General features: G+C 54.0%; 1 protein-coding gene across 2 annotated transcripts in view; it reads left to right on the top strand.

The window, feature by feature from the left end:
• The window catches only part of CUX1 (cut like homeobox 1), a 351,017-nt gene that overhangs the window by 324,622 nt on the left and 11,246 nt on the right, over nucleotides 1-15,149 (top strand). The window lies entirely within an intron of this gene.

Here is a 15,149-nt window from a genome sequence, read left to right on the forward strand (position 1 = left end):
TGCCAAGCACCAGCGCGCCGGCGGCCGCCCGCAGGGCCAGCTCACTGCAGAGCCTCTTCGGCCTCCCGGAGGCCGCGGGCGCCAGGGACTCGCGAGACAACCCCTTGAGGAAGAAGAAGGCCGCGAACTTGAACAGCATAATCCACCGCCTGGAGAAGGCCGCCAGCCGGGAGGAGCCCATCGAATGGGAGTTCTGAGAGGGCGCCGCCCGCCGAGCCGGGCCGGGCGGGGCCGAGCGGGGCCGAGCGGGGCCGAGCTGGGCCGAGCTGGGCCGGGCCGAGCCGAGTCTGGCCGAGCTGGGCCAAGCCGAGCCGAGCCGGGCCGAGCCGGGCCGAGCCGAGCCTCGTCTCCCCGAGCCGCGTCTCGCCGAGCCGGGCCGAATCTGGCCGAGCTGGGCCGAGCCGGGTAGAGCCGAGTCTGGCCGAGCCGGGCCGAGTCTGGCCGAGCTGGGCCGAACTGGGCCAAGCCGAGCCGAGCCTGGCCGAGCCGCGCCGGGCTGGGCTGGGCCGGGCCGGGTCGGGCCGCGACGGGCCGGGCCGGGCCGGGCAGAGGGGCGGGCGCCGACTCCGCGGCCTGGACCGTGTTGCGCACTTACCGCCCTGCGGGCCACAGGGCAAAATCGCCATAGGCCAAGGTGCATATAGAAAACAAAGGAGCATTAAGCCCAATCTATGTCGTGTTTTCAAGGAAGAAAACGGAAATGTGTAGTCGAGCTTTTTTGTACCCTGAAGTGTTTTTTTTATTGCCCTAAGTGATTTCCACAGGTTCTGGAATAACTCTTACAGCTTTGCCTTGCGCCCTCCTCTTTCGTGTGGGCTTTAAAAAAAAAAAAAAAAATCAAACCCACATATTAAAAGGGGGCTTTTTATCTGCCATCTAATGGCTTCAGAGCGATAATACACTATTATCTTCTTAAACCAGGAAAAAAAAGGGGGGGGAGGGGGGATTTTTCAGAAAAATTAAAAAAGAACGTTTTTGTAGCTGTTCAGTTGCCACTAAGAGATTGCACAGTCAAACCGACTCTAAACACACTAGTTTGGATTCCTAAATATTTTCAAGTAAAGAATCTTCTCGTTTGAGACTTTGAATTAAAATAAAACACATTTACTCCACATATTTTTTAACAGAAAGAGAAGTCACATCAGGAAACGATCTGATTTTGTGGTAGCTGAGGTAGTGTTTTCTCGTACGTGCATAGAATCCTGACATGTAGTGCACAGTGATCCATAGCTTTAACTGACCCCTGGGCTTTTGCCGGCCAGGGTCTGTTTAATACACTCCATTCTAGGCCAAATCAGGACAAAAAGAAAAGATCCGAATCTAGGTATTTTATAATCTGCTTTTTAACCTCTAACCGCAGAGCACGCTGATCAGACCTCATATCTCGGAGGTTTAGGAGACAAGTTAGAACTGTAGCATGTCCCCGTTCATTCTGTTTAATTTATGGTGTCTACGTCTGTGTTAGCGCGTCGGCACGCGTGCGAGCGTGGAAAGCACGGAGGAAAGAGTCGGGGGCCGCAGGGGCCCGGCCGGCGTGGGCAGCAGGCTTTCCTTGGCACAGAAGGCAGCACACCGCACAGCACTCTCCCGGGCTCCCGGGCGCCTGATGGACTGAGCCCCACCAGGGGCCGCCGCTCCCCGGGCCTGGGCAGGGCTCTCGCGCACGCGCACTCTCTCTCCCCCGCCCCCACCCCACCCCACCCGCTCTTCCCACCACAAGCACTGAGGACTGTTGACGTCGTGGGAAGCTTCCTTCCCTGCAGAAGAGAGAAGTGGCAGTCTGGGCTCTGCTCCCACCCCTGTAGAGACGGCCCGCACTCACACCAAAACGTTGTCGCTCTTCACTTCCAGACCAGACCTTCCATCGGCCCCTCCCTTCACTCTGCCTCTTGGAACAGTCCTTTTATGCACAGTCTAGGGCAGTCTAAGTACAAATCAGAAGTCTAACTTGTCTCGGATTCCTCCTGTTGTCTATGTGTATATGCGTGAGAATAGAGGCGGATGAGAGTGTGCGTGTGTGCGTGTGTGCAATTTTATACGTCTGTGTATTTTCTTAAGTACCTGTGCACACATAGAGTGCATTACTGCCACCTTTTTTCAATAAGCTGTTTTATCAGTTATGGCTTCTACAAGTTTGCTAATTTAGACTCCTTTATTGCCATATCTTTAAACTAACAATAGATGATTTCGGTATATATATATATTTTTTTTTGCTTATTTATAGGTGCTGTATTTTATTATCTGATTGTTAGGAAGGGATGAAAGGGGCAAATATTCTTAGAGGGATAGACTGCCGGCAGTATTGGGTATAATTTACAAGATGTAGTTGTCCTACTGTATATTACTGATTGAAAACTTTTTGACCGTATTGTGTATCATTGGAACCTTTGTCTTAGGTCAACATCTTTGGATGGCATTTTAATGGTGCATTCATTATTTCTTAAGTTTAATTAATATTACCTTTTTTGATTTGGGGGGGTGGGAGGGAGTTATAATTTTCAAGGTATGCTCCCACTATTACACCTGAGTGTGCTTGTATTAATTAACTTTGTAGGACTTTGACTGTAAGATGTGAAACCACATTTCTTGCATGATGTTTTAGGAATTATGTAGTTCATTTACAGTCTTTTAACCTGCAACCGCAGCACTTAGTTCAAGTTTTCACAAATTTAAGAGTCACTACACTAAAGACAATGCCTTTTCATGAATAAGAAGTTTTCAGAAGGCTCTAGGAGGCTGGGAGGCAGGCTGTTTGTCTTTGGATGGTCGTTTCATCTCTGAACTTGATACCTGGTTCAGTGAGAAGAGAATTCAAAATGGAGGAGCTTAAGGGGAAGCAGATTACCATCTGGCTCGATGCAGGTGCGTTAAGAAGAGCGAGTTTGCGTTAGTGACCCCCTAGGACAGTGAGTAGCGGAGCCCCTGACAGTACTGTGGTGTCCTCTCCACGAAAACCTCGAGGGAATTTTGTCATCGTGTGTGATCAATCTCTGAATATCTGATTTTTTCATTAGAATGAAAACCAGGGAGTTAACCGAAATACTAGGGTAGTGTTTTAGTTTTAAAGGCATGACTGTTATTTACAAAGGTGTTCAACCCGAGGAAATTGAGAAAGTATAAATAAGTGTGTCCATTCTAGTGGCCAAATGGAAACAGTAAAACAGCCACTCGGGCTCTTCAAAGCGGTTTAGTCCTTTCTGTTGGGTTTTGTTGGTTGGTTTGTGTTTTGTTTCGTTTTGTTTTGTTTTCTTAACTAGGTTATCGTTGATTTCCACTCTACCTTTTTTTGCCAGACTTCCATCTGGGTGCTCGATACAATCAGTTGGTTAAAGTTTGCTTGCGGTTCTGTGTTTGTATTTTTTTTTCCTCTATTTATTTTTTTCAGTTGTGACCCCAACCGTATGATCTTTTGTGTCAAGCTTTCACTGTCTGTAATACTTTTAAGAGCTGCCACTAAATAACAGAAACCTTTCAGGGGGTCGGGGGAGCATCCCCCCTCCTTGTCACACCTCTCAGTTCGAGTCTAAGGGTTGATCTTTCATCTTGATAAGCAATATTCAAGTGCCTTGAACAGCATCCTCTCCGGGGGGCTTACCTTCAGCTGGCTGGCATTCCAAGCAGTCGCTCCCACAGGCAGCCGACCCCCTCCCCTCTCTGCTCCATCAGTTTAAAAAGCTGATTTGTACCTCTCCCCTGGGGAAAACGGTTCCGTATAAAACACTAACACTTAATTACAAGCTCCATTATACCATTTTAAATGGCTCCTTTTTGTTAATTGGAGGGAGTGTTCATGACTTAAGGTTTTTGCCATTACTTAGCTGGCTAAGTGGAGGCCCGGTATAAAATCAGTGTTCACATCCAGCCTCTCGACCCTGGGCTCCCACCCATACTCCCCTGTGGGGTACCTGAGGTGGAAGGGGTGTGGGTTCTGTCCCAGACCTGGGCCCGCCCGCTTCCACCGCCTGGCTCCCAGGTGACCGCCAACCTTGAACTTCGGGATCAGTCGGATGTCTGTGATTTCTGTCTGCCAGTCAGGCCGCCCTTTAGAAAGGATTATCCCAGCCAGCTGGCTCAACTCAATTATTCTCAGAGCTGACCTGTGTGTAACAGCACCCAGACCTGAGGTAGCTCGTGAGCAGCAGACCGTCCCGGGACGCAGGCTTCCAGAAGTCTCCAGGAAATACCAGGCTCTTGACTCCTATGACTACTCTTAAACCACAGCCACAATGTCTATGAGAGGGACTGAGGCAAAAAGGTGACAGTTGTGGGCTCCCTGCCCCGTGTCCTGGCTTTCGGCATCTTTGTTTTCTCCCCATTTAAAAACCATCCTGTCCGATGCGGACATTCGGGTCCGCTGGCTAGTGGTCCAGACTCATAGAGCTACAGGGTTGAGGGTTTCTCTGTGCTCTCTGTGGCTGTGAGAGACCCTCCTCGTGGACCCGCAGCCCCCGGCCCAGCCGGCCGGCTCTAGGAGGAAGGAAACCCCTGGTCTCCCTCCGTGGCCCGAGCCCTGTCAGTCGTGGGGCTGTGAGGAAACCAAGCAGAAGGCAGGTTGTCCTCTAATCGGAGGGAAAGCTGTGGCGTGGGCTCGTGGCCCTGAGATCATGCCCCAGTCTCTGTCTCACACACACGACTCAGTCCACAGGCGGGTACCTTCCCAGCAGGTGGACTGGGTTTCTTTGTACCTGCAGAACTCCTGCCCTCTCTCGCAGCAGTGATCAATGAACTCGATTGACGTTCTATGCAATGTTTCTCCTCCTCACATCTCAGAAAAACAAACCTCACTGAAGAGAACAGAGGACCCGGGGTGCGGGGAGTAGATCACACCCTTCGGGGATGCGCACCGCGGGAAGCGGTGTTCATGACTTACTCCATCTTGAGCTGGGGGGCAACAGCCATTGCCTTAAATGCACTAGGACAGGCGCCTCTCGACAGGCCTAAAGACAAGAGTCTGCCCTTAGCCATCGCAAGCCCCCTCTGTGGGGAGCCAGCAAGCCAGCCGCGTGGGGGGATGGGAGCAAGGCGAGGTTCGGGCCTGCGCGGCCCGCGGGGCGGGCTGTTGGCCGCGTTCCTTCAGGCAGGCCGTGTCCTTCCCTCCCCGAGATGTCGTCCCTGTCCGCACACTCCTCTGACCCCTTCTACCTCACTAACCTGTGCTCCCACTTGGCGTTACTCCCTTCAGAACCGCGAGGCACGGGGTGGGGGGGGGGGGGCGAAAGTGCTAGAATCGTGGCGTTCGTGAATGTGTCTGGGCCTGGTGGGCAGGCCTCCTTCCCTCTCCTCTCTTGTGAGCACAACACAGACAGACAGCTGTGCTGCTCGAGGCACGTGGATTCTTCTCTCGACTTCACCTGTTCCTGACACACTGGCAGCCGTCTCCTTGGCAGGGGGGGGCGGTCTCAGGCCTCAGAGGGCCCCGCGCTGGCCGGCCTTCGCTTTCTGCCCGTTCCCGCTCAGCTGTCAGGATGTGTCAGAGCCGTTCCCCTTGCCCTGGGCTGTCCCTGGCACAGGGAAGTGACTTCGGCTCCGCTGTGAGGTGTCCTTTGGAAGCGTCTCGAGGACAGGACAGGAAAGGGTGTTCTCCCGTCTGCAAACCCAGTCTTCAATCACAAGACTCTTCCCGAAAGAGCGTACCGATTTCTACGCAGTGCAGAAAAGCCCAGCTCCCAGAGCGGCTGCTTAGACATGGCTCCACACTCTCTGGTGGCCAGTGTGTCCTCCTGATGGGAAAGATTTAGAAGCGGAAGCCTAAGGATCTGTGTCATCGTCAGGCACTTGGGCATTTGTCAGAAAAAGCCCACAGTTAGAAACCCCCACCCCGGTGCTTTTGTGGTTTCATGTGGGCCTTGGTGGCAACAGGGGGAGGCTTCATGACCCCTAAGGCAGAGCTCCCGCCCCAAGTGGCAATATGGCGGCCCGGGGCCTCCAGCAGAGTTCCGTTTCCGGGTCTGGCCTGCACACTCGCGGAGACAGAGGTCCAGTTTAGCAACATGTATTTCCATTCCCACCGGTTTCTGCCTTTTTGTAGACAAAAATAACCAGGAAACAAGTTCCCAAGGAAAGTTCCAGAAAGATCCAGCCTGTAAACCCTTAGAGGTGTGCTGAAAGCAGAGGCCCGAGCCCCCGGAGTGAATGAGGAAGGCAGAGGAGGGGCATGGAGGGCAGAGAGCTGGGCAGGACATGAGCCCGCACCCGAGTTCCCTGCCCCGTCCTCGCCAGGGAAGGAGGAGATGCAGCTGCCCAGTCTCTCCCACTGGCGGGACCTGCCCGCACCTGCCCAGGCCTTGCGGCCATCCTTCCTCCTCCTCCCCTCCAAAGATGCTGTGACCACACTGTCGGTGGTATCTCCATTCTAATTTTTGCATGAAGTGACATTTAGCTTTAACAAGACATTTCCAAAGCGCCTAGTCTCCTCCGGAATGCTAACTTTAAAAGTTGGGCATTGTAGGCGAAGAATCCTAAAAAAGGCTAGCGAGAGAAAGGCATTAGGCTATGCATAAATGTGCACTTCCCCATCCCCCTGTTAAAAGCCTTTGAAAATAACTTTGAGTTGCTTTCCATGGGTCTAGTTTCTCCAGTGACGTTAGGTATAGTCTGTGTTCCTGTCATTTCCTTAGTGTTTAGGCTTTAATTTCTACCACAAAATATGCTATTATGCTATGTATCAAGCTTTCTGTGATCAGAAAGGAAAGGTGCCTTATATCCCAATGTCACGGCTACATCCCTATGGAAAATAATCAGAAGCACAGTGTAAGGAAGCGTTAGGACTTCCACTGGTGAAACCAGACACCATTCAGCTAGATGCATTGAAAAGTGGCACGGGGCTGCTTTTGTTTGAAAGTTCCTCTCCGTTCCCATTTTTTCCATCTTTTTCTTTGCTTGCTTTCTTTGCTGTCCTTTGTGTGTGTGGGTGCGTGCGCGCGCGTGTGTATAGTTTGCTTTAAACAGAAAGCACTTAAGTAGATGACTATGTGTGTAAAAAGCTCTGTGCAATAGAAATCATTTTTCTTCATTTTTAAGAGATAATGTATTGCACACCAAATGAACTCAAAGTAAGCTTTAGACCAGGACGATTCAGGTTGTGGATGGGAACTTTCACTGTAGTTCCGTTTGTTTATGAACTGAAGGGAAAACAGGCCTCCCCAGCCCCCGCCCCTCTCTCAGCCTGCCTCTTGCTGACCGCCCCCCCAAGCTAGGTGTACAGGGCCCACAGGCCCTGGGGGGGAACCCGGCTGGGTGGCAGGGGAGGTGGGGGGCGGGGCGGGGGGGGGTGACTCAGCAGCTAAGAACCCTCCCGATTGTGAGACCAGGCCATCCCTTCCAGCACTTAACCTTTCCTTGAGATGAGTTGACTGCTACTGACCTGCCAGCGTGCGTGAGGATAATTATAAAAGGATGTTTCCTTGAGAAGAAAAAGAAATTTATTTCTATCCTCTTCTATTTATTGTTAGGGTTAATCATTTAAGTTCTTATCAGGAGTGTATTGTTTTGTGTTGTTGCTATAAATGCTTTTTGCTATCACTCCGGTGGTTACTGTCTTCTGCCTCCTGCCCTCTCCCCTCCGCCACACACACACACACACACACACACACACACACACACACACACCCCCCCCCCCCCCCAAAAGAACCGAAGGGTCTGGGGATTTGACTGGGGGGCAGAGGAGGCTTCTCCGGCAGAATCAGACACCTGTCTCCAGGGTAGCCGCTCAAAAGCTGGTGGTCTCCCCGGGTCTGACTTTTTAAATGAAAGAGTTGAAAAACACTCGCCTGAGGGGCTACAGAGACTTAGAAAAGCGAAGTTCAGTTCCCCCCAAAGCCTCCTAGAGCCTCTGGTAAGCCTTCTGGGTTCATGAAGTTCCAGCAAGCCCTGGTCAGAGCAGGCGCGGCTGGCCTGGGCAAGACCGTGGCTTCCAAGGGAGAGAGAGGTTTCTCGCAAGGCTCGCACTGGTTTGCTCTGTCGTGTTGGCTTTTCTTGTCGTTCTTGTGGTGGCTTCCCTTGCGTACAAAGTTGGGTCAAAACCATCTTGTGAAACAGCGGTGTTTGCGAGTCCAGCTTTGGCTTGAAGACCCTCACCGGGGAGGTCCTGGGGGAGCCCCTTTGCCCCCCTTAATGTGGTGAAGCGTGGAGGGGGGGACATCATGCTTGCTAATCAGGTGTGACGGTGAGGAGGGTCTGGCCCAGGAGGATGGGGCTCCCCCCTGACGCCAAGGTCCTGGTGGGGCCACACAGCCAACCCCGGCCTCGCTTTCCGTGCCATGACTTCTCCCCTTCTCTGAAATCGTCGGGGGTCCTGATCTTGTTCTCGTCTCTTTGAAAGAAAGCCCTCCAATGAAATCATCGCCCCCATCCCTCCGCCTGCCCCCCCCACCACCACCAAAGGGTTTTCATTTCTCTCGAATTAGTCTATGCATTTCTCTCTCTCTCTCCCTCTCTCTCTCTCTCTCTCCTCTCTCGAGCCGTTTTCTGCCTCTGTCCTTGAGAAAACGGGCATCTCCCGTCCCACCGAGACCCCTCAGAAAATGCTGTGCATTTTGGAGACGAGAGGATTCATGCAAAAATTCTTACAGCCTTTGAGCATAATTCGTCGGAAAATAGAAGTGGGAGGAAAAAAAAAAAAAAAAAAGAAAAGAAAAAAGAGGAAAGGAGGGCTTCCCCGCGTCCCTTTCCGCTGAGTGAGACCTAGCTCTTTGCGATGTGCAATAACTACTTTGCCATGAGAGCGGGTAGCGCCACGCTCCTGTCCAGACTACTAACACAGCACAAGACGAGCTCGCTCGCAGAGTGGCGGACTTCTTCCGGGATACCTTTCATAAGCTCAGCGCCCCGCCCCCTGCCCCGCCCCCCCGTGTATTGTGGTGTCTTTACATTTTAGCAGTATTTTATATTTTCTGTAACGCACTAAGTCTTAGATGTTTTTAGAGCTCGTTTGTTAATACAATCACAGACTTTTTTTTTTTTTTAATCCTCACAGAGACCCAACTGACCAAAAACAAAAACAAAACAAAAAAAAAAAACAAAAAAACAACAACAAAAAAAACCAACAAAAAAAAAAGGCGTCATTTTTGTACAAATAGCTTCGAGAAGCCTCTGTTGTGTTGCTGTGACCCATCTCTGGTAACATTTTTTTTTTTCTTGCTATTTGTTTTCGACATTAAGAGTCAAAAAAGTTGATCCAGCTGGCGTGGGGGTGGGGGAGGCACCCGTCGGCCCCTGGCATTGTCCCTTCTGTCCTTGGTTAGCCATACGATGTTTGTTCTCAGCACTGTACAACGGTCCCTATATGATATGGAGAAGCAATATCACTGTATGAAACTCACACCATGTATTATTACTCACTAGCACCCTAGGTGTGATAATTGAAGTAAATATCTTTTATACAAACACAAGAATGCGTGGGTTGTTTTTATTTAAAAGTGCCCCGGCCTGAGGAGAAGCAGCAAACACTCTCATTCTGGGTCCAAAGGGTACCCCAGGAGTCGCCATGCCGATCTGGCTGCAGAGACCAGGCGTGGGGTGGGATGCGCGGCGGGGTCTGGGCAGCGCGTGCTGCACCGCGTCTCCATCTGGGCCTGCGTCCCTGCTCTGCTTGCTGTCGTGGGCCTTACTGTTTCAGTAGCTTTTCAATGCTGACCGTCCCGGCACCCGCTTCCTTGTCTGTGAAATGACACCATCGCTTGTCGCGCGGGCTCTGGAGGACTGGGCATGGTGGCCGATGGTGCTGGGCGAGGTTGCGTGGAGCTCGGGTGCCCTGGGGGACTGCGGCCAGGTACCCCTGCAGGGCAGTGTGCACCCAGCCAGTGGCCTGGCCTAGCCTCATCTGTGTGCGTGGGGCTGCGGGGGCAGGGGTTGTCTCTCACTTGGTCCCTGAATCCCGATGTCAAAGACAGGCCTGGGGTACCCGGTGACACAAGCCAAGTGAGTGGAAAGAGAAAGGAAGACATGGCGCCTGTGGGTTTCTGGAACGATCAGGCTCCTGAGAAGGGGTCTCCGGCCAGCGCTCGGGGCTGGACCCGAGAGAGAGCTCTGCAGAATTGGTGGCTAGGTGGTCCACGTGCTCGTGACTGAGGTGGTTTCTCATCTTGAAATCTAGAAGTTTGGAAAATTATTGCCATCCTCACCGATGTGTGACGGGGCAGGGGAGATTGGTTTGTTGTGCCGTAATGTGTAGGTTTCAGAATGTGCGTGAATTTGTAGGTTTCAGAATGTGACGCTCCCCCATGTGGTACAGAAGCATGAGCTGTCGCCCCTCCGGCAGGAGAAGCCCCCGCGAGCACGGGGCAGTCTCCTGCCAATGCCAGGTGCTCTGGGCAGCCCTGAGTCTCATCTGTCAGACCCGAGCGTGGCTAGAGCTGTCCCCAGATGTCTGCCCCCACAGAGGGAAGAATTAAGGATAAAACCGACCGAGCTCTGCCAGTCTGACGTTCTAAGTCTGACTCCCCTAACATTCTGCTACTTCTCCGATGGCTAGTTAAGGCATGCCCCCCCCCCACTCTTTAAAGATCTGTTAACTAAATTAAAATACAACATGTAAAAAATATAAAAATAAAGAACACTTGGCACAAAGACTTCCAACCCAGAGAGTCTCCCCCGGTGCTTTTAAAGTAGGATTTAATTAAGCAAAACTCTAGTTGCCCATGGTTCCTTAGGCCTGGCTCTGTGTAAACGGCCAGCTCCCGAGACAGAGAAGGGAGCAAGGTTTTGTGCTCTGACTGCAACGGGGTGGTGCCCCCCGCCCCCGATCCAGGCAGTCTCAGCCTCCTTGTGTGTGGCCTCCCTCTCCCTGTGCTTAAGCGGGTCTGGACAAAATGATGTGCACTGTTTGATGACTCCAGGAAATAGGCTAAGGCCACCTGAGGACATGCACTTGACCCTTGAAAAACACAAGAGTCAGGGGCGCCAACCCCCAACGCCGCTGAAAACCCACGGGTAGCTTTTGACTCCCGCGAAAGGTAACTGCTGACAGCCTACTGCCGACCTGAAGCCTTACCCCAGAACACAGTCGCTGAACGCGTATTTTGTGTTTATACGTATAATATCCTGTATACTTAGAATGAACTAAGCTAGAGGAACAAATGTTATGAAGAAAAGCACAAGGAAAACCCATTTATACTAGGGAACTGTAAAAAAAATCCACGTGTAAGTGAACCCGCGTGATTGCAACCCGTGTTGTCCAAGGGTCAGCAGTAATCATCGGTGTGCGAGGCATCCGCTGGGATCCTGTCCGCGTGTGTTTCTGAAAGGGCCTCTGAGCGGCTGCCTTGGGTTGGGGTACGTTGCCGTCGCCTCCACAATGCCTAGCGTGCCGGCTTCGGGGGGCACAGAGCTTGTTGGTCTCTTGGGCGTGGCATTGGTGCCTGGGCAGGGGCGCGGGGCCGAGCTGAGAACCCCGAGGGCTTGGGAGAGCCGTTTTGGTGTTGGTGCTGCCTGGGAGGGCTACTGGTCAGCAGACCCTTGTTGTGCATCTGGCCCTCCGAGTGCAGGGGGTGCCACGTCGGCGGAAGTGGGAGGCGCAGCGTGTGCCCAGTGTGCGACGGGCATTCAGAAGCGACTGCCTCCTCCAGGAAGCTTGGGCTCTCAGAATGTCCAGAGGGAAAGGCCATTTTTTTTTCTTTTTTCAAGAACTTGGTCTGTGGACAGTTGAAAGGCTGCTCTGTTAGGGACAGTGCAGTGGGGGGCTCTGGGGAGTGAGGTTGGAGGACCCCAATCGTTTCCCAGTGAGGCGCTGGGACCCTTCTGTGTGTGTGGTCGGGTGGCAATGCGCTCGAGTCCCACCATCTTCTCGCCCTGGCTGGCGCGCGACCTTGGGCAAAACCTCGTCAACTCAGGAAACCCTTTCTGAGACAATGAATGAACGTAGCTTCTTTGAGCTTCCATTTCTGTCTCTGCGGAGGGGGATGGAATAATGCCAGACTCGCGGGGCTGCCGCGGTGGGATGGAGGAGCGAGGGATGACCCCGGTGTTCATGACAGGGCCCGAGCCCACGGCAGGTGCCCAGGATCTGTTAGTGCTGGCGGTTGGCATGGGCGTTGCGTCATCGAATTTGGAGGCTGGAGCAGCTCCCTCCGGTCAAAGTCGTTTCCACCTCGTGCTGGGGCCAGAGGAGCCCCTCCGTGGGAGTGCGGGCTAGCCAGAGCTCCTGTGGCTGCGGCCTGACCACCCCCAGTGGTGCACAGGGGGGCCCGTGATGCCCGCATTTGGGCAGCCGAGTCCCCCACACCCAGCAGCTCTCTCTCTCCGGCCTCGGCTAAAAATTCAAGTCTCAGTTCCTGTGTGGCTGAAGCTGCCACACTGGGTTTGGCCACAGACAGGAAGGAAGTCCCCTTCCTGTGCCTCTGTCCTGGGGACGGGGGGGGGGGGGGGGGGGGCGGGGGGGGGGGGGGGGGGGGGGGGGGCTGCGCCGTCTACAGAGCTGGTTTCCTCTTAGAGGCTCCGTCGGACTGAGGCATCTGCTGACGCTGCTCTCTGCCCCGGGACCCCCCAAACCCGGGAGCCTCTTATGTTGGAGGAGAGCAGATTCTCTGGGATGGTGGTTCTCGACTGGGGGAGGGGGGCGGACTTTGCCCCTTGGAGCGTTGGGCAGCGACTGGGGGCATTTGGGGCAGTGCCGCTGGCACCTAGAGGGAAGAGGACAGAGATGCTGATAGAAGGCGAAGGGCAGCCTCCTGACCCCCAACAAAGAATGATGTGGCCCCAAATGTCAGCAATGCTGAGTCGAGGAGGCTGGGGCTCCTTGACGGCCATAGTCAGCAGATAGTCACCGAGAACCACCATGTGCCAGGGACATGCTCCAGCAGCCTCAAGCTGCTCCCAGCCCAGAGGGGAGACAGAGCAGTGCGGAACCATAACCCAGGCCTTAAAATGGGAAAAGGCATTTGCAGGACACGGGGCGGGGGGTGAGGGGCACCCCCAAGTGAGGGGAAGCAGGGGCACAGAGTCTGCAACGTGACAAGTCAGAGGGACAGTGAGCCCCGTGTACAGGCAGGGTGGGCAGGGGGCCTGGGGGTCAGCCACACTGTTGGCGAGAACGAAGCAGATTCTGGAGGGTTCCAGAGGGTTCTGAGTGAGGCCTGAGCAGTTACCGGCTGGCAGGACCAGCAGAGGCCAGCTGGCCAAGCAAGGCCCAGCCAGCTCGGACCCAGCCCAGGAGGCCGTGCCCCGGGAATCCCTTTGCAACCTTCTACCTAAAGGAATGGGTGCTTCCCCACTGGGAGGAGTGGACTCAGCCCATCAGCTGATAGACATGGAGGGCTCACCGTGCCACTGACCCGCAGTGATAGTAAGGGACAAACAAGAAGCTTGCCTTTCAGAGGGGGTGGGCAGACAGTAGACGGAGTACAAGTGAATTACATAGTGCCTTAGTGGTCAATGTTAGAGGAGAAAAACCAGGTAAGGGGGACTGGAAAAGCAAGGTGAGGGGTGGAAGTTCTAAATCAGGTGGTCGGGGTAGGCCTCACCAAGCAGGTAGCATGAACAGAGTCTTGACAGAGGGGAGGGGGTGAACCATGCCCATGCCTGAGCTAAGAACATTCCAGGCAGAGGGGAAACAGTGAGTGCAAAGGTCCTGTGGTACTAAGGTGCCTGGGAGCCAGAATAGCTGAAGGAAAGCCACCACAGGCAAGAGTTGGGGGCAGCCAGGTCAGAGAGAGAGGGAGACACAGGGCAGGAGATGGGGCCTTGTAGATCATCGTAGAGTTTGGGGTCCATTGGAGGGTTTGGACTGAGTGTGGTCTAATCTGACTGTTGGAAAGTGTCTCTCTGACTGCTGTTTTGTGAGGCTCTTGCCATAAGAAACCCAGGCTATGATTTGCACCAGGTGGCGCAGTGGCCATAAGTGATTGGATTCTGGATGGTTTTTTTTTGAGGGTGGAGCCGAAAACAGGACTGGAGACAGAGTAGATGGAGACAGAGGGGTAGAGAAGAGCCAAGGTTGGGCTTTGGGCTGAGTCAGTGAGCAGCGCCTGGCCTCTGCTCCCCCATCCCCGAGGACTCTACCTCCCGGGCTGTGCAAAGGGAGGCCTGCTGGGGTGAACGAAGTAGGTTCCAGGAGCAGGGATCGGGCTTCAGTTCGGACCGGTCTGGACTCCATGCAATGAGCTTGGGGAGAGGAGTGGCCCGGAGGACATGCAAGGTGGTTGGAGTGAAGGACAGGAGAGTGGCGTGTGGGGACAGCTCGCAGGTCCCGCAGCATTGGGAGCTTTGCAGGGAGACGTAGCAGCAAAGGAAAGACGGGGAGCGGCCAGCCAGGCAGGAGGCCCGAGAGGCCGCAGTGACCTGGAAGCCAGGAGTTGGCAGGTCGGGAAGATGAGGGATGGGGACACGGCGATGCATGAGGCCATCGGCCACCTTGGCAAGGACAGTCAGCGTAGTGGGCGTCCAAGTCCGAAGGGAAAGGTTTAAGGATGTGGACGCTTGAGAACAGGTGAACTTCCTCAGAGAGTTTTGCAGGAGGGGAAGTAGAGTCGAGAGGGTGTGTGTGTGTGTGTGTGTGTGTGTGTGTGTTTCAGAGGGCAGCCCAACACGCTCCTGCGGCTTGTGGCAAGGAGCACATTAGCCGACGTCGCAGGAGAGAGGGAGGACCCTGGCTGGGCGGAGGGAGGGGCTGCGCCGACAGGAGCCCAGCACTCGTCTCTGGCCACCTGTGGGGACAGACAGGTGCAGAGATGGTGGATGAGGGGCAGCTCCCATGCTCCCACCGGGCGCGCAGGCGGCTGAATAAGGAGGGCCCCCCACGTGCGGGAAAGCCGTGAGCACGACGCCCCTGGGTCTGCCATCCGGTTGTGATAAGTTTTTGCATGTAATCGATCCGCAGTCGGAAATCGTGCCTTGGGCGCCTGGGTAACCGGTCAGTTACGCGTCTGCCTTCGGCTCAGGTCACGATCCTAGGGTCCTGGGATCGAGTCTGGCATTGGTCCCCCTGCTCAGTGGGGAGCCTGCTTCCCCCTCTGCCTGCTGTTCCCCCTGCTTGTGGTCACTCTCACTCTCTCTTGCTGCTCTTTCACAAACAAATAAAATCTTAAAAAAAAAAAAAAAAAGGAAGGAAGGAAATTGTGCCTTGACCTTAAGTCATAGCCAGGCTCCTTAAATCTTGACCTCGACTTTGCTTTGATTTCTTCCCCCCACCCCCCATCTGTGAAATGCATCCCCGA

The sequence above is a fragment of the Mustela nigripes genome, chromosome 11 (assembly GCF_022355385.1).
Source record: "Mustela nigripes isolate SB6536 chromosome 11, MUSNIG.SB6536, whole genome shotgun sequence".
NCBI lineage: Eukaryota > Metazoa > Chordata > Mammalia > Carnivora > Mustelidae > Mustela > Mustela nigripes.